At 36.0% G+C, this 22529-nt stretch overlaps 1 long non-coding RNA gene across 1 annotated transcript in view; it reads right to left on the bottom strand.

Moving 5' to 3' along the window:
• Positions 1-22529, bottom strand: part of LOC139004981 (uncharacterized) — a 109311-nt gene that overhangs the window by 27248 nt on the left and 59534 nt on the right. The window contains exon 3 of the long non-coding RNA XR_011470634.1: positions 4318-4407. This is a non-coding gene — a long non-coding RNA (uncharacterized lncRNA). The remainder of the gene's footprint in view (positions 1-4317; positions 4408-22529) is intronic.

Raw genomic sequence — 22529 nt, 5'->3', positions numbered from 1 at the left:
AGCATATACCCTGGCTGCAGGCTCAATCCCCAGTGGGGACAAGCAGGAGTCAGCCAATCAATGTTTCTCTCTCATCATTGATGTTTTTATCTCCCTCTCCCTTCCTTTCTGAAATCAATGAAAGTGTATTTTTTAAAAGCAGGCGGTTGCCGGAACCGGTTTGGCTCAGTGGATAGAGCGTCGGCCTGCGGACTGAAGGGTCCCGGGTTCGATTCCGGTCAAGGGCATGTGCCTGGTTTGCGGGCACATCCCCAGTAGGGGATGTGCAGGAGGCAGCTGATCGATGTTTCTCTCATCAATGTTTCTAACTCTCTATCTCTCTCCCTTCCTCTCTGTAAAAAATTAATAAAATATATATAAAAAAAAAAGCATGCATTTATGTTATTTTTTTTTTGTACACAACAATGATAATAATAACACACTTTTTTTTCTGTTATCTATGGGCAAAATAGTGCAGATGAACATAAGCAAATAAAAGGATAATGCTAAATAAAACCTTGTGTTAAATAACTGTCAAATTTACCTTTCATATTTTGATTAAAACAAAATATTACTGAGTATTTATATGACATTTTTTTGTTTTCCATGTTAAAAAGGGTTTCAATCAACCAAACAAGAATGGCTCCTAGTTATTTTATATAAGGAGGTTTCTGCTATAATCTAAAACATGCAGTGAAACTCTACATCTGGTTATTATATAAATAATTCAGGAGTATTTCCTTTTCTATGCAACAGCATAGTATAATTTGAGGATCAGTTAGTGGCCATACATTTCAGATACTAGATTTTGACAGAAATAAGATTTATCTATCTCATTCTTAATACATGCATGAATGCTAAATTTTATTGACATATTGTTCTTAAATAGAGAACAAAATAATCAGAAACCCTGAGATACTGCATAATTTACCCTTTTATAAATAGTGTGTTTAGGGTTTCTAACTACTATATTCAGTCTTTTAAAACCATGCTTTTCTTTTCATTTTACACTTAGTTTAAGCTTCTTCCTACTCTGATTACCTCCTCTTTTTTTTTTTTTCTTTTTTCTTTTTTCTTTTCAGTAGGTTGGTAATATTTTGAGTTAGTCTCATAGTTAGACAAATACAGTAATTACAAGTGTTACAACCAACAATAGCCACATTCAGAGTTAAAAAGAAAATTTAAAAGAAAAAATAAAACCTAACTTATTTTTGTCTATTTGTTAAGTGTGAGATAATCACACATACTTTATCTCTACAATAAATATCTTGTTACGCCAAAACCGGTTTGGCTCGGTGGATAGAGCATCGGCCTGCGGACTGAAGGGTCCCAGGTTCGATTCTGGTCAAGGGCATGTACCTTGGTTGCGGGCACATTTCCAGTAGGAGATGTGCAGGAGGCAGCTGATCGATGTTTCTCTCTCATCGATGTTTCTAACTCTCTATCTCTCTCCCTTCCTCTCTGTAAAAAAATCAATAAAATATATTTTTAAAAAAAGCCCTATTGGTTTAAAAAAAATAAAATAAAAAATAAAATAAATATCTTGTTACATTCATTTGTCCAAAAATACTACTATAGTACCCCAAACCTATCATTTCCCATGTAAATGGGAATGATATGCTTTATTTAGACTAATTCTAATTCACCCTTTTATTAGAGATAGGGACACCTTTGATGAACTATGAATATTTGATGGAAATATGCTGGCTGTTACTAAGAAAAAGAGCTAGATTTCTTGTGCACAGGCATCCAATAATGTGTATTAAAATAGAGGACACACTGCCCTGGCTAGTGTGGCTTATTTGGTTGGGCATGGTCCCATACACCGAAAGGTTGCTAGCTTGATTTTCAGTCAGGGCTTGATTCCCAGTGGGGGCATGCAGGAGGCAGCCAATAGATGTTTCCCTCTCACATCAATATGGAGATCAATATCTCTGATAACGAACACAAAAGGTTGAAAAAACCTGGATTGGGAATGAGACTAAAACTTGAGATTATTATTTATATGACCATAACTGTGAGAACAATGACTTAGAGCAAAGCAAATTGTCCCTGAGATAGTGAGAAAATTTGGTAAGTAAGGGCTGGAGGAGAAAAGCTCAAAAAAAACACCTGTTTATCTTACTCTTTGTTGGTCTAATTCTAAATGATTCATTTGGGAATACTGGGAATATAATGATAAAACTCATATGAAGGAATATATACATATACAATACATTTTTTTTCAAAGTGTGATTTCTCTTTAAGTTTATATTTGGCTTCTTTGAATAGTATGGTTGATAAACAAGAATTTGGATAGCAAGCATTTATCTTTTACAATTTTAGAAAGTTTATTATTAAATTATATATATATATATATTTGTCTTATACATAGAACTTAACATACTACAAAAGATACTTGCATAGACCTTTGACATATTCCAAAAAATTCATACTGCATGATTTCCATTCTTATAGTGCAGTCTGATATAATTGCAAAATTTGACAACTTCAGATAATGTTTGTAAATAGTTGAATACATCATGTATTAATAAAATTAAATATTTATTCTTAAACAGGATAACGTGTAAGTTAAGTTGTCACATCGCAAAATTAAATATTTTATTAGTTAACTTAATAATTTATTTATACACTCAAATTAAATTTCCTGGATATTTTGGAAATATTTGTCTCTTCACTGCCAAGTAAAAAGGCAGTTTGCTACAGGAGTAAAATAATATGTTCTACATGTTTAAAATAAATAATATACTAGAAATAATATAGTGTATAATTATATTATTAAAAGAATGTATTTTGCTCTTTTAAAATAAAAATACATATATTACTCTGTATCAAGGATCAGTATAGTTATGAGAATTAAGGTTACATAAAATTTTCTTACATTTGCCGAAACTGGTTTGGCTCAGTGGATAGAGCGTTGGCCTGCGGACTGAAGGGTCCCGGGTTCGATTCTGGTTAAGGGCATGTGCCTGGGTTGCGGGCACATCCCCAGGAGGAGATGTGCAGGAGGCAGCTGATCGATCTTCCTCTTTCATCGATGTTTCTAACTCTCTATCCCTCTCCCTTCCTCTCTGTAAAAAATCAATAAAATATATATTTAAAAAAAAATTTTTCTTACATTTGGAGAACATTGTAGATAGAAGGGCTTCTGACATGTCAATTATCTTGAACCACAAAGTGCCACAGCTGACTGAATCAGAGAGGAGGGCAGTCTTCTACAGGCTAAGCAACAGCCTAGTGCTGTCAGGGAGAAGAGCTCTACTTAACAGAACTTCACCATTCTGGCCCATGAATGAAGTACACCCTAACCTTCTTGTTGGGTATATGAGACAATCATAGCTAATTAAACACCACTAAAAGAAGAGGACTTAATCTGGCAGATATACCAGAGGCCATGTCAAAGGAAAAAAAACATAGAAGCAGAGGCAGTAATGTAGAGAGATATGGATGGTATCAGAAAGAATAATCTCAGTTAGAAGCGGAGACAAAAGATTTCTGTATCACAATCACAGCACAAGCAGGGTTGCTGGAGTGGGGAGCACTGTGTTCTGCCTGCAGAGGAAGTGAGATGCTGGACCATTAAAGAAGGCTGCTGCACTCAGAGCTCCTGTGTCCTGAGCAGCATTCCTGGCTTCCTTCAAATTTCAACGTGGGGCCATTGAAGCCATGACCTAGTTTTTCTTAACCCTCATGAAAAATCTTTATCAACTGGGACAACCTTTATTTGAATTTGATTCTTGCAACCGAAAAGAGCCTGACACAGTCAATATCTAATTATTTGTGATCCACACACTTCTTCAATGACACAGTGAAATCTGTAACTAAGAAACTGTAAAGATTAAAGTTGGAGGAGTACAGTTTTACCAATTTAAGGATTAAACATGCTCAAGTTTAAACTTTTTGTGATCAAAGCAAAAAGTAAATATCTAAGGGGGTAGGGATGTCTATATAATTTTTATCTCCTAAAAGAAGCAATCTAGGCTATTCAAAGGAAAACATCTCTAACTTTCCACGTCCAAAGTGACCTTATACAAGCAGCATTAAATCACAACTTACGAGTGATGTCTAACAGAAAGTGTATAGTCAATCCAGAAGTTCTTTCATATGACCCTTCCCTATGATCACCCATGATAAAAGACAAGGAAATACTATTGAAACCACATAGTCTGTTTTCAATTTGCTCTGTATTTTAGTTTCCAATCTTACTGTCTTTGAAAGGTATTTTGGAATACTTTTTTCCATATTTAAATGTAGAGCAATGTTACTCTTCATATTTCTATAGCTTCATTCTCTAGTTTTCACTTTAACTTAATAAATTTGCCCATCCTTATGACTTACGTTTTTGTTCCTTTGCCTGAACTTGAGTTGTCCACTCCAGCACATGTTCTCCAACTTGGACATTACTTGCCCCACATCTTTAAATATGCTCTGAAAGGCATTTTCAAAAAGAAGCAATATCTTCAACTATACAAATTAAGATAGTTAGTATTTCAAAAATGAAGTAACACTGCTAAAAGGGTAATATAAAATAAATTAACTAAGACAGTAAGAACAATGCAAACATTCTGACAGCTCACACAAAGTATCCATTATTGATGTCTACCTGGATATTATCTCTAACGTCTGCTGCATATTTCTAAAGCTGTCACATAATGGTTTCTACTTAAATTTAAGAAGTCTCTTTAATCAAGTGACAGGTGAAGATAATTCTTTGGATTTCAGTACAGTCATAAGTTTTGCCAAAGTCTAACACATAGTTTGTCACATTTAGAAGCAAAATGCTACTCTTTTTTATTGTAGCTATATATTTTTAAACCCTCTTCATATACAAATCAGTGTACTACTATCTGGTTTAGAATGCAGTCTTCATGAAGTTGATGCTCTGGATCTGGGTTGAGATCTACTGGCGAGGGGTTTGAGAATTCCACTTTGACTTCAGGATGTGATAAATACAGCTGGGGAAGTGATTCGTGATGTGACATTCTAGAAAAAAATAAAATAAAATTCTGGATAGACCATGTTAGAGGGTACCAATCTGAAAGAGATGGCAGAGAGGGAAGTGTAGATACAAGATTTAGAATGATAATTTTGGGGGAAGCTGAAAAGTCAGAAAGGGAAGTGGAGCACAGAGTAATAAAGATTTTTAAAACTTTGAAAGACTGTCCTTGAGCTAGGACAGGAGTAGAGAGTAGTTAAAAGCACAGATTTACTGTAAAACACGGGGATTGTAGGGGAGTTCCTTGGTTTTGAAACCTCAGTGAGAGTAAATAGTAACAGGCTCTCAAAACTCAGCTAGCAACATGGATTATTGCCAAATTCAGGACTGGTGATTTCTTAGTTACCGGTATATCTTCAAATCAAAATGTGCCTACTTGGTTTGGTAAGCATCTGTCTTTACACCTAAAGAAAATAAATGTGTTTCAATAATAGCTTATTTAACTCAATGAATGGGCTAAGCAGTAAGTAGTTTTATAATATGCTATTGTTAAAAGGTTTTCATTTTAAAACCTATGATAACATAATTTTTAATCACTATCCTATACCAATAGAAGCTGCTCTGCTCAGTTTTGAAAAAAAAGTAGAGATTGCTTAAATGAGAAATAGTAAATAGATGTACTTAACATATCCTACAAACAAATAGCTACAAGTAACTACTAGTATTTTTCCTTTAAAATTTTCTATGAATCTTTTAACATAGTTGTAATTTTATTTTCTTCATATATTTTGATATTCTAATAATTTATATACTTAAAATTATCTTTCTTTTTTTTTCAAAGTGATGTTTATTGACAAATGAGTTTGAGGTATATATTATCCATTTATAGAGGAATATTTTTGGAATAGATTTAAAGTATTATCTAGCCATGTTTTCAGACAAATGGCTTTCCACAACTCACACCCAAGGATGTGAGCATCCAATTAAAACAAACTGTAGCCACCATCTTCCTTAAACTATACAATAAAAGCCTAATATGCAAATCAACCAAACGGCAGAACAACCAGTCAGCAGGGGGTGGGGCTGGCGAGCAGGTGGCGCCAGGCCAGCCAAGGTGGGTGCCAGAGGGCAGAGGGAAAGGATAGCAACTAGGGGGGTGGCGACTAGCAGTGGCAAAGGGGCAATTTGGTCGGGGGCGGGGGGGTCGACGGCTCGCCGACTGGCCCCATCCACCGATCAGCCCGCAGGTCACCTCTGTTGGGAGCAGGCCTAAGCCGTCAGTCAGACATCCCTCAAGTGCTCCTGGTCTGTGAGAGGGTGCAGGCCCGGCTGAGGGACTGCCCCCCACCCTCGAGTTTACAAATCTTGTGCACCAGGCCTCTAGTTCAGAAATAGTTTCTCTGACTTAGACTGTCTACATCATTATTGCAACTGGCCTCATGTTCATTAGCACTGGAACAGAGACTCTTTCTCTGACCAGCCCTACCCTTTTAGATCCTTGTTACAAAGTGACCAAGTAAATTTGGACAGACATTTAGCAGAACAATGTTTAATACATTACAAATGCCCTGTATTTAAGGAACATTCTCTTTACGTAAATCCCATAGATAATACCCTTTTAATTAAAAGAAGAAAGTTTATAATGCATGCTCTCAGTGGCATTTTAATGTAGATTTTATTTGTCAAGATTTTAAAAATTGGGCCATACTAACTGTAAATAAATGCAGAAATTTAAGAAACAGGGGTAAAGTTTATAAACTTATTTTATCCTCTTCCTGATAGCCTTCTCTTTTTTCTGACTCATTTTGAAAATTATTACAACAAAAAACTTTTGGTTTGTATTTTTTAAAATCAAACTAAATTCGAAAACAATTTTTATTTCACCAATCCTTCAGTTTAAGTAATTAGTTTATTTTATTGCCCAGTGTCCAGAAATAGAAACAATTTTATTGGAAATGACTCTAAAACAATATTTTTGTACCATCTGATGTAAAAAATATTACACAATAATTCCCATGTTGAAAACTTAATATGGTATGTAAACTGTAAATTTCATCAGCTGATTTCTCAACTATTGCATTCAATATGCTTTTCTTAAGGTAATTTTACATTTGCATAATTATGATAAGAGATTATGCACACATGTTAATTTTATTTTATACCATAGATATTATATACATATTAGAGGCTCAATGCACGAAATTCATGCAAGGGGCTTGGCCCTTGCAGCCCCAGCTTCATCTGAAGGGTGATCGGAAGGACATCTGGAAGGTGGTTCGACTGTCCAGTCTAATTAGCATATTAGCTCTTTAATTATATAGGATATACATATTATACATTTATCTTTTAAATATTTCTTATGGAAAAAAAATATATATATATAAGTAGCCAGTGTCCATAACATCCAAAATGACCAAAGACTCAACCAAACGCCAGGCTGCGTGCGCAGGAGGCTCTGGTGGGTGGGGACTGGGGAGCGGGCTGAACTGCTGTCCTGGGTCCTGGCCACCCACAGTGGAAGTCAGTCCTGGTTCCTGGAGCAGTGGCCGGGCAAGGGCAATTTTGTTGGGCATGGAGGGGCGGGTGGAGCCTCTCAGAGCAGTGGTGGGGAGGGGGCAATTTTGTTGGGCATGGAGGGGCGGGTGGAGCCTCTCAGAGCAGTGGTGGGGAGGGGGAAATTTCTCAGAGCATGGCAGGACTCCCGGAGGAGCCTCGCAGAGCAGTCGAGGGGCTGTGAGCATCACGGAGCATCCTGGGGCAGGGAGTTTCATGTAGTCTTGCAGGGCTGCAGAGGCCATGCGACAGAGGCCAGGCTAGGCCAAGGGACCCTAACTGCACATGATTCCGTGTGCACTGGGCCTCTAGTATAATATAAGAATAAATAATACAAGAATAAGCTCCATTTTGCATATTCACATCTATAAACCTACTTTTGCCCACCCCTATATTTCTATAAGAGTCAGAGAAATCTCTATAAAGTTAATATAACTAAAGAACACATTTTTTCCAGCAAATATTCAATGAACACCTATTGTGTGCAATAATCTGAGAGAGCATCTTTGTTAAAGGTTTTGCTCAATAGCACTCTAGATTTACATATGGGAGCAAAAATACATATAGTGTCAATCATGTGCTCATGTACCAATATGATTGCAAGGCTCTTGAGTGTTAGGTACATGTCAAATTAGAATAAATTTCTTAGGCAAGTCATAAATTTTGGAACCAGAAGACATGAGGAGAACCAAGATCTCATGTTTAACAGCTCCTATTTTTCATATTATTCCAATATTGGATTATAGCTTCTAATCCCTTCTTTAGTAAGCATTTATTTATTCACTTTTCTTGTTTTTCCAGAACTATTTCTTTTTTCAAATTTGAGATTTTGGCACTGCATCTCTCAAAGACTAAATCTCAATACAGATATTCCATACATTAACTTTTTTTACTTGTGGTTCTTTGTTTTTGTTCATTAAATATATATTTTTTTTAATTTTCTGAGAAAGTAGGAAAGGGATATTAAAATTTGTGGAATTAGCTTGTCAAACAGTTTTTTTTTCTGCCTTCCCTCTGAATTGATACTTTAGCTTAAACTGATTATTTAAATTAATTAAATGTATCTTAATTGGTAATTTAGAATTTAGATTGAATAATTATATTTCTTTATAATTTTTAAGATAACAGTTTATAATTTTTTATAATTTCCCAGGTGGCTTTTTAAAAAAGCATTACTATTGCAGATTATTTATACATTAGTCACATCTATCCCCCTGCCCAATATTTTATGAATTTACTCTTTATTTTCAATGATCTGATATTTCACAGTAATATACCCTACTGAGTATTTGTTTTATTTGTTTTGCTAGAAACTCAGTGAGACCTCTGAAATCTATTGCCTTCACTTCGGGGAATTTTTGCTCCCTTTTTCTAATCACAGTTCTTTCTGAAATAAAGATTATTTGGATTTTATACTTTTAAAAATATAATTTCACAAAATCATTTCCCTTATTCTGTACCCATCCTTTGTCTTTTGATTCTGCCTTCTTGATTATTTCTTTAACTTCAACTTAGTTTGACATTTTTAAACTCTGCATTGATTCTATTCTCTACTAGTTTGTTTTAAGGCTTATTTACTTTAATCTTCTTTTTTGTTGCTGTTGAAGACCTTCTTCAAATATATGGCAATCATTGGCTGTATGCTGCTAAAGCGCTATATTATATGCCTTTGTGGGGCTGGTGATTGGGGGTTTATTGGGCAGGTAAGCTGATATTTTTTTGAGGGACTTGAAAGTGTTCATATGTATAGATAATTTTGGAGTGATCAGTTTCTCCAGAAGATAATTTCTAATTACCTGTCCGAAAGGTATAAACCTGGCTATTGGTGTCTTGGGGCCTAGGGGAAGTATAAATTCAATGGTTTTCATGTTGAATTTGTTGACTTTCAATATTACCACCATTCTCAACTGGACCTGGTGTCCAGAAACTACTTCAAGCTTCCAAAGAATAAGCCTCTGTTGCTAGATTAAAAGGTGGCAAAGGGTTGGTGGCCTGAAGTAAGGTGTGGCAAAAAAAAAAAAATCGCTGGGTCCTTTTAAAAGCTTTAGCACGACTTCTTTGGTATTGGCTACACTCTCTTGTCCTGCCTGCATTATAGGTAACCTTTATCACCATTTACTGTTCTTTTGTGAGAAGGACTTGTAAAGATAAAATTATTTGCCTCTTGTTAACTTCTTTTACTCCAGGTTTACATTTCAATTTCATCATAATTTTAATAGCTTATGACTTCCATTTTATAACAAAATAAAAATGGTTTTTTTGTTTGCTTATTGTGACAATTATAGCACGTTTTTCATGTCCTATTTATTGATTTATTTAGCTAGCGATAAGATTTAAAGTGTGTACACTTCTAATATTACCTCCAGATCCATTACTCCATCTTGTGCCAATTTTGCACTGGCCTTTACAATTCACTTTTTAAAAAACTTTTCAACTAATTTATTCCCTAGTTTAATAGGTCACATGCACTTGAATATTATTTTATTCTTTCAATAAATTTTATTTGCTATAGGCATAAAATTGTATTATATGGCTTTGTAAATTTTCTTTATTGTTAAATTCAAAACCCAGAACTAAATCCTATAGAGAATATTTTAATATTTTATCTTGGAAGATGTAAAAATGTGTTCATCTAATTTTAATGCCTTCCTCAGTCCCTCTGTGGAGTCACAAAAAATGTTATTGAATCCTTACTTTAAACAGTTAGAAGTTATCTGGATGTTTGAAAAGATTCACCCCATTCTCAAGTTCCAATCGCAAGAGCCAGACCAAGTATGTTAATAAAGTCACTATGATTTAAGGAAATCAATGTCATATTCAAATAGTTTTCATGGCTGAAATACCACTTTATTTATTAAAGAGTGGGGTAAGTCAAGTTTGGAGGTATTGAAACTAGAAATTGGTATTATTTGCATTGCCCATAAAAATTGATAGGGTCTAGAGCAGGAATTACCAAATTATATGCCAGGATCAAATCTTGTTGACTTCCTGTTTGGGTAAATAAAGTTTTATTGGTTTATGCCCATGCTCATTTGTTTTGTTATTTGTATCATAAATATTTTATGATGTGATAATAATTATCAAATTGAAATTTATCACCAGAGATTGTTAAAGGTAATTATTAAGTTTGTGTAGCTCTTGTGTTGATTAATAAAATAATCTCAGTGAAAGGTGTTTCAGATAAATTTAGAAATGTAATTCAAAACTATGTGGCTGAAGGTTATTTTCCAAAGAAAGGTTTGTGAAGAAAAGAGATGAGCCCCAGCTTGTTTGGCTCAGTGGATAGAGAATTGGCCTGTGGACTGAAGGGTCCAGGGTTCAATTCTGGTCAAGGGCACATGCCTGGGTTGTAGTCTTGATCCCCAATAGTGGGTGTGCAGGAGGCAGCCGATCAATGATCCTCTCAAATCATTGATGTTCCTGTCTCTTTCTCCCTCTCCCTTTATCTCTGAAATCAATAAAAATATATTAAAAAACAAAGAAAAGAGAGATGAGATAGACATAGCAGTTGCTATACAGTCAACATTTGTAGAAAGAGCAAAGATGGTTAAAAAGAAATTTGAATAGAGAACCAAGATGGTGGCATAGTAAATACCAGTACTCACTGCCTCTCACAACCACATCAAAATTACAACTAAAATACAGAACAACCATCACTCAGAACCAACTGGAATCTGGCTGAATAGATGTCCTACAACTAGAGAAGTAAAGAAGAAAGTACATCAACACTGGTAGTGTCACAGGGTGTGGGACTGAGCCATGGAAAGGGTTGCAAAATGTTACAGAATGTGCTAAGGGGAGAAAAGGAAACATGAGAAACTGAATGTACTGGGAGGGGGGACTGACATATGGAGAGGGATTGTGTAAGATTGTGTCAGGGTCAGAGAGCATGGAAGAAAAATTGCTAGATTGTCTTAGAAAAACAATGTGTTATGATACGCTCCAGCCAGGTGTGACTCTGTTTACCTCCCCTCCGTTCTCATGAACTTTTTGTGAACTTCTAAAGAAATGCTTTGTAGTTGTTTTGTTTTCTCTAACACTATGTAATTTTGCTATAAAAATCATACTGCACACTTGCTCTTGGCCACATGCTGCGAGGCTTCCCAGAGGGGGAAGGTACGGGCTGTGGTCAGCTGGCCTGCTTAATAAAGGCTCTTAAATTTAAATTCTAAGTCGGTGGTCTATCTCATTGAGCCAACCCATAGCAGTAGGAGGGGCTGAGGCGCAGTATGGGCTGGTCCACCACCCACCCAAGTGTGGCATTTTTTAATCGGGAGGGATATCTCAGCTGTGGAGGCCTCCCTTGAGAAGCAATGGTCCCAGGACCACACAAGACCCCCAGCTGAGGGTTCCAGAGCTGGGAGGATAAGTCCTTGTAACTTCAGTCTGTGAAAACCAACAGGGATTGTGGCTGAGTGACATGGAGGCTGCTGAAGACCTAGGCAGTTCCACTTAAAGGAATGGGGCATGAATTTACATGGTCCTGCTTGCTCTGAGTGGTGGCATTTGGGGAACCAGGGACATACAGGGAGGAACTGGATTGTCTGCCATCAGGGTAGGAACTGGAGGTAGGAAGTGGGGGAGGAGTGGCTTTCTCCCATACAGTGATGATCGCAGGGGCCATTGTTCCAGTGCTGAGACCTCTCCCATCACAGAGCTGACTGGCAGCCATATCTGAGCTTCTATCAGCCAGGCTCACACTGTTTACTTCACCCTGGTGAATCCCTGAGAACCCCCCTTTCCCCATCTCAAACAACTTGCAGCCCCACCCAAGCCATTTTCAGCGGCTCTTCTATATGAATGGCCTGTCCTGTCTCAGGCTTCAGACTTTCCTAACATCTCTCAAACAAGCAGCAGGTAGCACAGCATGCCCCAAACCCATCAATAACAGGCCCAAGACCCAGCATTAGCACCAGCCTGCCTTTCTTCACAACTTGACCTTGTCTGGGTACTTCTCAGTGCCAGTGCACCCAGGGGAGCACTTCAGATCATATCAGATTACTACTCTACACATCCACAAGCAGCACACTCAAGGGGCAGACCCACTGAAGCAAGTCCTGCCCCATAAGGGTGTTTCCTGCACAGCAGCTCTCCCACTGTAGTCACAGTTGGTCCCCACAGCCAATTGGCCTGGAGGTCAATTCCTCCCAGTGACACCAACAGCAATCAAGGCTCAACTACAATAGGACAATGCACATAGCCCACATAAGGGTGCACTTAGAGTGCCCAGCTCAAGGGACTGGAACCACAAAAGAACACAAATAACTTCTTGAGAAAGAAGAAGAAAGCTGGAGTCATCACACTTCCTGATTTTAAAATATATTAGAAAGCTATAGTAATCAAAACTGTGCTACTGGCATAAAGACATGCATTTAGACCAATGAAACAAAATAGAAAAACCCAGAAAAAGTTACCTATACACAGTCAGTTGATCTTTGATAAGGGTGCCAATAATACACAACAGGGAAAAAGATTTTGTCTTCATCAATAATGTCAGGAACATTGGGTATCTACATGTAAAAGAACAAAATTAGACAGGCTTCTTCTTGACCCTGGGTGCCTGATCTCCCTTTTATTAAAGCATTTACTTTACAAAGTTTATAATTATAAATTCCTTTTCTGTCCATTTGAGATGTAAATCTTTGAAAAACGTTTTTAAAAGCCTCTTGCCAGTTTTACAACTTAGAACTCTCTTTCTCAAGGATCTGGGAGTCTTGACATGTAATCACTAATGAAAATAGCTCCCCACCTCCCAATCTCTGTGGCAAGAGTAGAAGGTAAACTTCCTTGGGCACCATGCTCCTAATGTAACACTATCTCCTGTCATGAAGATAAGAGAAAGTTTATTTTTCCTTTGGGTAAAGCCAAGTACCAGACATAAAATCCCCTTACCCCTTTGTTTCAACAGAGCTGAATGTCCAGACTTGGTCTGTGCTTTCTCCTGTAATGCTAGAAATAGTATTACAATCACATCAATTTCTGTTTGCTTATCTTGTTCACTGAGATATTCTTTAACATCAAAATATGTGGATTTTATAAGAACAAATCTATCTTTAAAGTGCTTCATAATGCATAGAATGAATTAGTTATGGGATTACATCACACATAGTGCAGAAAATATTCAAATTCTCTTTTTTTTAAAAAAAAAAAATTGAAACAGGAACTTTAGGGGAATATAAGCAGGCTTAGGGAATTTTTAGAATTGGGGTCCATGGAAAAACACAGGACTACAGACTGGGAGAAGGTACATTTCCAGAACACAAGGAAGCCAGCTGCAGTTGCATTTCCATAAGATAAGGGAACTGGAAGTAGCCATGAAAGGTTTATATTTAAAAAATAAAGAAGGAGGAAGAAAGCCCAGAGGTAATAGGAGTACAATGAGGGAGGAGGGCCTCAGGAGTTACTATAGTAACCAATTCAAAAGGGAATATTGACCAATCAGAAGGGATATCAGGACACAGGAACTGTAGCTTTTATAAACCGTGGAAACAGGAAGTCAGTGGGACCCTTACCCCTCCCCTCGTGGGAGTCTGTTCTGTGGGACTCTTTCCCTCTTCCCACATGGGATTCTGTACTTGTTCTTCAATAAATCTCCATCTTTGCTATATTACCCTCTGTCCATGAATTCATTCTTCAACTCCGATGGACAAAGAATCCAGGTTCCAGTCCAAAAATTCTGTATCAATATTTATTGTTGATAGTATTACAGATCCCCCACTCTATTCCCCCCATATCCCCTTCACCCAGGTTCCGCCCCACCCCAGGCCTTCACCATCCTATTGTCTATGTCCATAGGTAAAAGTGACCAACAGGTATGTGATAAAGTACTCTACTAGACTAGTGATCAGAGAAATGCAAATCAAAAGTACAATGAGATATTACCTCACACTTCAGGATGGCTATTATAAAAAAAAAAAAAGAAATAGACAACAGTGTTGGCAAGGATGTGGAGAAATTGGAACTCTCAACACTTTAGAAATGCACAATGTGACAGCTGCTGTGAAAAACAGTATCAGGTTCCTCAAAGTATTGAAAAAGAACTATCATATGATCCAGCAATTCAACATTTGGATATTTACCCAAAGTAATTGAAATCAAAACCTAAAAGTGATATTAGCACTTCAATGTTTAGTCCAGCATAATAGCCAAGATGTTGAAATAACCTAAATGCTCACCAAGAGGTGATGAATAAAGAAATGTGGTAAATAAATAAAATGAAGTACTATTTAGTCTTTAAAAAGGAGACTGCAATATGTGACAACTGGATGAGCCTTTATGGCTTTATGCTGAGCAAAGTTAGCCAATCACAGACAGAGAAATAGAGCCTGATATCCCTTACGTGAGGTATCCAAAATAGTTAGAGTCATAGAATCAAAGAGTGGAATAATGGTTGCAAGGGCTTCAGGGAGCAAAGTAGTAGGAGTTAATAATCAATGTGCATAAATTTTTATTCCAGCAAGATGAATAAGCTCTAGAAATCTGATGATGATGTTGTTCATATATTGAACAATAATGTATTGTACACTTAAAAGTTTGTTATGAGAGTAGATCTCTTGTTAAGTATTCTTTTACAATCAAATAATATTTTAAAAAAATAAAGAAAAAAAACTCTCTAAAATTTAAACCTGCAGAAAGGAACATTAAAGTGTTCTTGATCAGGGGCTTCACAGGAATCTAGGTTAAAATTTACAAGATTTAGAAATTGGTAAGGCAAGATTTTATAAGTATATACTCTCATGAGACACTATGTAGCCTTTGGCAAAAGAAGATTCAGGTCCAATTTTTAAACTTTATAGTGATTCTGAATGTTGCATGGTGTTTCTTAATTGAATAAGCTTCCTACTCAGTTACCCTAATCCTGTGTCTTGGTAGAAAAAAGTTATAAGAACTGTTTCATAATTTTCTATAAAATATCAGGATCTAACCAGGATTCTGGTTTGATAGAAAATCACCAGAATACCATCATAAGCTCAGTGAATCAGAAATAGGAGAATGCAAAAGGGTCATACTGAGTGTTAAACTGCAGAAATGTACTAGAGGAAGAACTCCATGGATTCTATGATGCACAGAAAAAAAAGCATGGAATCCACTAAAGATAGTAAAAGTAGTAATATCCATCACTATTGACTGATAATCAGTCCATGTGGAAAAAATGTATTGAATAATTAGTAAGTCATGCTACTTATATAGTCTGTGACCCTTGCAAAGTGAAATTGTTGTAGAAGACTGGAGAAAAACCAAGCAACGCTTTAGAGAAATGGAGTTACACAGTTTTATTACACTAGCGGATTAATTTCCCAAGTCTGAGCAAAGTAACATGCAGGGAGCTTCTCCTTTATATCTTTCTGGTGTCTTTGTCCCCCAAATATGGATTATGGTTCCTGTCCTTTCGAGGGCTTTGAAAAAAAGGCCCCAGATGTTGGGGGTCTTGAGACCATATCTAATTGTCTGGCCTGGCGCCAGCACTAATAACCACCCCCTCTGGGGCTGTACACTGTTCATAGTTTATGGCCTCTGTATTTAGGTAACAGGTCTTGCAAGACCAGTTTCTGGGAAAGAGGCAGTGACTTAATTATAGGTTATCAAGAATATACACTGGGCTTGCTGGCACAGATTCAGATTGCTAGGCCCCCCAGATATTGGGGTTACATTGGAATTAGCCTTTTAGCCTTCTTAAAATGATTTATCTTCTCATATTTTCATTTTCTGTGAAATGTGAATGATAATGTTTAGGTGATAGTCTGTTGTGAGAATTAATTTATAGCAAAAATATTTAGTAACCACATCATTCGAAAACTCAAACCATACAACCACTCAGAGTTATGGTGTATATATTATCTCCATTGTTTAGATAACAAAATGGAGACCTATGGAAATGAGACTTAGCTGATACATGGAGATTGTCTGGCGCTAGAGTATCTACATAAATTTAAATTAATAAAATTAAATATTCAAACTATCCATATTTCAAGTGCTTTATAACACAGGTGGCTAGTGCCTATTCTGGAAGGCAAGCCAGACAGAACATCTCTATCTTCTCAAGAAGTTTTAGTGGATAGCACTGCTAAAGACTATAACCATTGCAAAATTCAGTCTCTCCAAAATGTAAATAGTCAAGTGTCCAATACATAGTAGCTATTCAATAAAGGTTTGTCTCCTTTTATTTTTGAGGTAATACTGAGTTTTTTATATATATTTTTGTGGATTTCAGAGAGGAAGAGAGAGGGAGGAGAGAAACAAACATCAATTATGAGAGAGAATCATTTATTGGCTGCCTCCTGCATGCTTCCTACTAAGGATCAAGCCCACAACCCAGGCATGTGCCCTGACTGGGAATCAAACCATGACCTCCTGGTTCATAGGTCCAAGCTCAATCACTGAGACATGCTGGCTGGGCTAAAAATGAGTCTTTTATCAATGAAATTATTTTTTTTAAGTTATACATTTCCTCAGCCCCCACCATTTTATTGAGAGAGGAAACTCAAGTTTCTGTGAAATGAAGTTCCCAAATCTTTCCTGAGAATACAAAACTTGAGCAATTTAATAACTTGCATGAGAGTCAACAGCTAATAAGAAGCAGTGACTTTCAATCTATCCCTCCTTACTCTGGCTACTGGAATCAAATGATCTTTTGTGAAGTATTTCATTCAAAGGTACTGTAATTTCATCAAGCAACATCATCCAAATATTGCTCTCTCTGCTATTATTACACCATGTAGAAAATGAAGTCCTACTATCTGTCTCATCTTATTTAATTTTGGGATTTCAGGAAATTGTGTTTGTTCAGCTATTTGGTATCAGAGCTAAATATAAGTTTGCTTGCAAATTGAATAACAGAATAGTTTTCTTTCAAGTGTGGGATTCTGACCCATAAGAACCAAATGAGAAATATTTTAGGTCAAATTCTAGCATAGAGCTAAGGTTTATCTCTCTGAGCTCAGCAACTTCTTACCAAAAGCAATAAATTAAAATTTTCAGTACACTAAGATAATTTTCCCTTATATCCTCATTTCTAATTCTTCCCCAAATTTCTGACTTTTATTAATCTAATGTTATAAATGTAAAATATTTTCCTGAAATATCATTAATGAGATGAACTTTGAGTAGTCAATAAAAATATTTAGGTTTTGAAATAAAATAACTTCTTATAAGTATAATATGCCTATGAATTTATAATGTGAATAATCAAAAATAAATTTGTCTTTATTTAAACATTTTTATTCTTAATATTCAAATTTAGTTTTACAAATAAATTATTCCAAGTGATGCTTCACAGAATGTTAAATATAGAAGTTTTTTATTTTCAAAGTCATGCATTAGACTAATACCATATCTTAGTAATTTATATATATATTTATGCTATGAAAGAATAACAAAAACTAGAATGTACTGCTATGAATTATTTTGAATTTCAGCCTCTTTCCATAATTCTTAATTTCAGACAAAATATCACTCTATAGTTATTTCAATAAAAATATTTTATTACATGAAGTAGTCATTTGGAAGTTTTACAAATTACAAAATAGACTTTCATGTTTGGCAATAATCTCTAGTATAATAAAGTTGGTAATTGGAAGGTACTTTATTATAAATGAAAATGTGACAATGGTTATTTTCTGAGAAGTAATAAAATCAAATTTTGGTAAATTGACTTCAAATAACACCCGAATCATTTAAATGCTCTTTTAAGTCCTCCCAACTATTAAGATTGAAAACTTTTGGACATTTCTTCTCCATGTCTAAGCCAGTCTGTGAGAGGTTTCTCATGAAATAAACATCTTATAAAACTTCAATAGGGGTGATTTTTAAAGTTTCAAGGAAGATCGGTAAGGGAGAGTGGCTCAGACAGTTCTTTAATAATATAAAAAGTGATATCACCTAATATAATTGGTCAAATTATCTTTTTGCCCATTGTGAAACCTGCTATTATAAAGGCAGTTTGAATTATCTATATTACATAGAAAATTACTAACATATACTTGGAAATGGTGGATATATCAAGTATAGCCTATTGGGTTTAGACTAGAATACTGGTTCAGCCCAGGCTAATAGCAGGTCTGTAAATAAAGCATATATATTGTCTCACTGTCAATTATCTATAAAAGGACTGAATCATTTAAATGCTCTTTTAAGTCCTCCCAACTATTAAGATTGAAAACTTTTGGACATTTCTTCTCCATGTCTAAGCCAGTCTGTGAGAGGTTTCTCATGAAATAAACATCTTATAAAACTTCAATAGGGGTGATTTTTAAAGTTTCAAGGAAGATTGGTAAGGGAGAGTGGCTCAGACAGTTCTTATTGAGATTGCATCAATAGTTAAACTAGAGGGATCCCTGGCTTGCAGCAAGTAGGTCAATATAAAAAACATCCATGACACAGTCTGTTAACATATAGGGCATTAAAGAGGATGAAGTGGAAACACTTTGATAGAAAGTGAGATCACCTATTTCCCCAGAGGCCATCTGTTGTAAGAGCAGAGTCTGGTGTGCCTTCTTTTGCTGAATGTACCTCTATGACTAGAGAGCTAAAAGAGATGATTAATGACCCAGAAAGAAGAATGCTTGAAGACAAGCAACTTCATCCTTGCCCCGTCTAGATCCTGCCCTCCTGCCCGCCTTAATGGAAGATATAGCCATTTACATCTTGTCTCTAGTCTTCTGGAGTAGAAAATCAGGTATTGATTTCATATTGGGCTGGAGAATTTACCATGAGCCATCTCTTCAAAATCTTGGAAAAGTCCAAGTTATCTAAACAATATTATTTGAGCAATAAAGACAGGCCATGTTCCAAAGAACATATCATTCAATAGGAAAAAAACTACAGCAAGACATAAGGGGAGTATTGTTGATAAAATTAACAGACAGTAGGATCTACCACTTAAAAAGTGTAAGTCAAAAGTAGTTTATTTTAGTCCAGCCAGTGTGGTTCAGTGGTTGAGTGTTGACCTATGAACCAGGAGGTCATGGTTCGATTCCTGGTCAGGGCACATGCCAAGGTTGCAGGCTTGTTCCCCAGTTGGGGGGGAGGGGTGTGGAAGAGGCAACCTATCAATGGTTCTCTCTCATCATTGATGTTTCTATCTCTCTTTCCCTCTCCTTTCCTCTCTGAAATCAATAAAAAATATATTTTTAAAAAGTAAATTATTTTATAAGCATTTACATTCCTTTAATGTGTCCAAGGGGACTGGTCACCATCAAACAGAAAAGTATTAAAGAGCTATGGTTAACTGGTAGCATTGGCATAATTTTTTCTGCCACTTGCCTTCATCCAGCAGGCTTTATCCTGCAGATTCTCAATTCAATTTTTTCTCTCACAGGATCCAGGAAGAAATTTGGTATCAGATAATGAGCATGTACATAGCTTCACAGTTCAAAACAAAACTGAAAAAATAACTTTGATTAGGTGTTGATGTTAAATGATATACAAAACCGTTGTTACAGTTTACACTGTTTGTGTAAGGCACATCTGTAAAGGTCTGGTTTATGGCAGTTTAATTTTATGTAGTATAATTATTATACTTCTTCCACAGAATTGGATATACAGGCAGATATAATAAAGGTGAAGAGATGTTAGTGTTATAAAACTAATGTTTTAAACACTTGCTACAATAATGAGCTCAGAAACAGATACTGTTATGAGGCTTATTTTTCTAAAACAAATTAAAAGGCTTTGTGCTTAAAGACCACATTTTCCTTTTCCTGATTTGGACAACTATATCATAGTGTTTCAACTTGGGGGATGTTTAAGTAGGTAAATGAATCACATAAATTATTAGCTACAAAAAATTTAGGCAGAACGAAAAGTGAAAACACTTAAAATAATGAATTTTTGTTATATTAGTTTATAATATAACTAGAGGCCCAGTGTACGGATTCGTGAACTGGTGTGGTCCCTTGGCCTGGCCTGTGCCCTCTCGCAATCCGGGACACCTCAGGGGATCTCAGAGAGCTGGTTCCAGCCTGATTCCCACAGTCCAGGCAGAGGGACCCCACCAGTGTACTAATCCATGCACCGGGCCTCTAGTATGCATATAAGATCTTTGGTTAATCTCTTCCCGCCCTCTCCCCCCATCCCTTCCCTCTGAGATTCATCAGTCTATTCCATGTTTCCATGCCTGTGGTTTCCGCTTCTGCGTTGAGCATCTGCTCCCTAGTGGTCAGTGCATGTCATAGCTACTGGCCCGCTGGCTGGTTGGTTGGCTGGGTCAGCTGATCAGCCGGTCGCTTAGGCTTTTATATATATAGATTTCTATAAACAATACTAGAGCTGCAAATTTATATTAGTTTATAACACAATTCTTACAAATGTTACTACTATAAATATATTAGCATATGATATAATTCCTAGAAATATTACTTTAGCAAGTATACTCACTCCAAATGATCAGGTTCAAGCTTTCCAAAGTATTTTGTATCTGTCAGTAGACTAGTAAAGGGATTATATTTTTTGAAATTCAGTAAATGTGCCACACTCCATACAAATAAGTGAGTAAATAGACCATTTTGTTAAGAATCATATACTTCACATTATGTGAGCTGCAAAAAAGAAAAGCAGAGAGGGTGTCCTGGGCTGTTACGGTGTACCTTAAAACCTTATGAAGACTAGCTATAGAATAATGTATCAGAGGATATTTGCTTGGGGCTTAGTATGTGTCTGGTTTTAATATTTACCTCCTAGTCTAGCTACAAGAACCAGATTCCCAACAAAGATGTGTAGAGGGACACAAGGAGAAGGCATGCTGATTATATTGCTAATCACAATATGGCTCTAAACTCATACAATTGTGTGTTCTCTTATAATGCTGGAGGTACAGCTCAGGGTTTAGTCATACAGAATGAAATACGTTCTAGCTAGTTTTATAGTAAAAGAGATTTAATAAATATTATTTAAAATATTTACTCAACTGTCAGGAGAACTGAAAAGGAAATGCTAGCCTGGGCTGAATCATACAGAAATGATTCCCAATTTTCAGGATCGACCAGGATGCCAAAGGTGTTACTCCTGCTAAGACCCTAAAGATTGCCAGATGATGCAAGAAGTTCCTTCTTCTTCATTTAACTCTAGAATCCTGCCTTTTCTTCCTCAGCTGACCAGTGTCATGGATATATTTATTTCTCACTTCATCTCTCTTCCAAATAAACCGTTTTAATTCAAGTTAGCAATAAAGGCATTGATTGTTTTGCCAAAATTTAAATTAAATATAATCTTAAAGGACCTCTGAGAAATAAAAATTTTAATGTTCCAGCCATTACACTATAGCAATGCAAACCAGAATGAGTTTTGAATAGGATTTCCTGTAAGCCAGACAATCCACATATCCTCTATAGTAAAATAACCAGAACTAACTGGTGGAGGAATCATTTTGGGCCTCTATACAAACCTATACTAAATCTTAATGTCCGTCCTTAAATTCCTATTGAATTGAAGTTGAGATTAATATAGATTTTTTAAGTAACAAGAAAGATTAAAGAAACATTGGAAAACAGTCATTCTGTCCCTCCTTTATTTTTGAATGCTACTTTTGTTTAAGGATATATTTCAAACATGAGATTGTCCTTCCAAGTGGGAACCACCCCTAGACTCATATTTTTGCATAGGTTGTTAAAGAAAAAAAAATCACCTAAATTAGAAAGGATTCAAGAGCAAGAATGGGAAGATGCTTCATTGAACTACAAAGAGAGCACCATATCTGTTTGTCAAGTCTTGTGTATTTCCAAAGGAATCCCATCCTCTTGGATACTGACATTTATCATTTATCTGTATGATATCATTCACCCTCCAGGATAGAATGAGGTGAATAAAGCAGAAAGCCTTACACCTTCCCTAAATATTAGAGTGTTTAACATAAAGGCAAAGGAAAAAATAAATACTGAGGTATTACAATTTAAGAATTACTAATTTACAGAACTTATTAGAGTGCCAGATAAATTTCAAGAATAAATCATTATATTACATTCATATTATTCCTGCAAAGTTATGATAGTACATCATTGTCCATTTGCTAAATATATAAATTGAGCTTTATGTAACAGGCTCTATATGCATATAAAACACATGGAAT

The sequence above is a fragment of the Myotis yumanensis genome, unplaced genomic scaffold (genome assembly GCF_028538775.1).
Source record: "Myotis yumanensis isolate MYYU_CA2020_CCGP unplaced genomic scaffold, mMyoYum1.0.hap1 SCAF_3, whole genome shotgun sequence".
Lineage (NCBI taxonomy): Eukaryota > Metazoa > Chordata > Mammalia > Chiroptera > Vespertilionidae > Myotis > Myotis yumanensis.
Note: the sequence above shows the minus strand (reverse complement) of the source record. Positions and strands in the feature narration are given on the sequence as shown.